The sequence below is a fragment of the Echinops telfairi genome, unplaced genomic scaffold (assembly GCF_000313985.2).
Source record: "Echinops telfairi isolate 266 unplaced genomic scaffold, ASM31398v2 ScPeMD7_5592;HRSCAF=6446, whole genome shotgun sequence".
NCBI lineage: Eukaryota > Metazoa > Chordata > Mammalia > Afrosoricida > Tenrecidae > Echinops > Echinops telfairi.
This window is the reverse complement of record NW_022109491.1, coordinates 46,823,663-46,825,604: the sequence shown is the minus strand read 5'-3', so window position 1 is coordinate 46,825,604 and position 1,942 is coordinate 46,823,663.

Below are 1,942 nucleotides of genomic sequence, written 5' to 3'. Positions count from 1 at the left end.
TGGCTAAAAGAGCAAAAGATTTATATGAGGAAAACTACAGAACACTATTACAAGAAACCAAGAGTGACCTGAACAAGTAGAAGAACACCCCATACTCGTGGATTGGAAGACTTAATATAGTAAAGATGTCAGTTCTGCCCAAGGCACTATATCATTTTAATGCAATCCCAATACAATTACCTTCATCTTTCTTCAAAGAAATGGAAAAACTGATCACCAACTTCATATAGAGAGGGAAGAAGCCCCTAATTAGCAGAGAACTCCTCAAAAAGAAGGACACAGTGGGAGGGCTTGCTTTACCTGACTTTAGCACATACTATACAGCCACAGTAGTCAAAATTGCATGGTATTGATATAATGACAGATACTCAGACCAATGAAAAGAACTGAAAACCCAGAAACAAAATCATCAGCATACTGACGACCGATCTTTGATAAGGGCCCAAAAAAGATCAAAAGGGAAGCAGATGCCCTCTTCAAGTGGTGCTGGAAAAAATGGATATCTACCTGCAGAAAAATGAAGCAAGATCCTTATCTCACTCCATTGCCAAGAATAAACTCAAGGTGGTTCATAAACCTTGAGGTAAAACCCCAAACTATTAGGGCCATAAATGAGGGAATTGGGACAAACCTGAGAACTTCGGTGCAGGGAATACATAGGTTATCAGAAATAGAGAAGGACACAAATACAGATAAGTCACAAATTTACAGTTCAGATATATTGAAGATAAAATACCTGTGTACACCAAAAGAATTCACCAAGAGAGTGATAAGAGAGCCGACAGACTCGGAAAACATCTTTAGCAATGACACAGCAGACAAAGGCCTTATTACTAAAATCTATAATACTCTGCTAGCTACTAAAAAGAAAAAAATAATAATTGCCCACTGAGGAGGTAGGCAAAGGACCTGAACAGACATTTCACAAGGGCAGAAATCCAAATGGCCAATAAATATATGAGAAAATGTTCCCGATCATTAGCCATAAGAGACATACAAATTAAAACAACAGTGAGATACCACCTAACACCCTCAAAGATAGCCCAATTCAAAAATCAGAAAGCAACAAATGTTAGAGGTGCTGTGGTGAGATAGGAACTCTCATCCACTACTGGTGGACCTGTAGGTATGTTCAGCCATTATGGAAATCAATTTGGTGTTATCTAAATCAGATGGAAATTGAGTTACCATATGACCCAGCAATTCCCTACTGGGATTATACCCAGAAGTGGCAAGAAACAAACCACGGCCAGACATGTGTGCTCCAATGTTCATCACGGCACAGTTCACAATTGCAAGGAGTTAGAAACAACCCAAATTTCCATCAACAGGCGAATGGATTAAAAAAAACTATGGTACATACATACAAAGAAATACTACTCATCCCTAAAAAGCAGTGAGGAATGCATGAAGCACATCGCCACATGGGAAGAACTGGAGGAAATTATGCTAAGCAAAGCCAAGCACAAAAGGACAAGGACAACATGAGTCCACTGAGGTAAACTTAAAAAAAATGCAAAGTGAGCATAGGGAAAAAGCTACTGTATACAAACATACCTGGGGTGAGGTCCAGGTAGTATGGCAGGGGCCAGACCAAATCCAGAGATACATATGGTATCCAACTAAAAAGGACAGGGGTGGGGAGAAAAAAAAACCATGGGTAGCAGGGGCACAGGGCACTAACCCACCCAAGGGGAGCGTATTTGTTTGTATCTCTACAGGGAAAGAGGGGCCAGACTTCAACCCGGCGCTTCAAGATGTGAATGCAACATACCTGCATAAAGCAGGGAAGCAATAGAGAGGTGTGAGGGGTCAGGCCCAATCTCAACTACATGGACAAAACTACATGCTTTTTAGGGATGAGTAGTATTTCTTTGTATGTATGTACCATAGTTTTTTTTAATCCATTCGCCTGTTGATGGAAATTTGGGTTGTTTCTAAC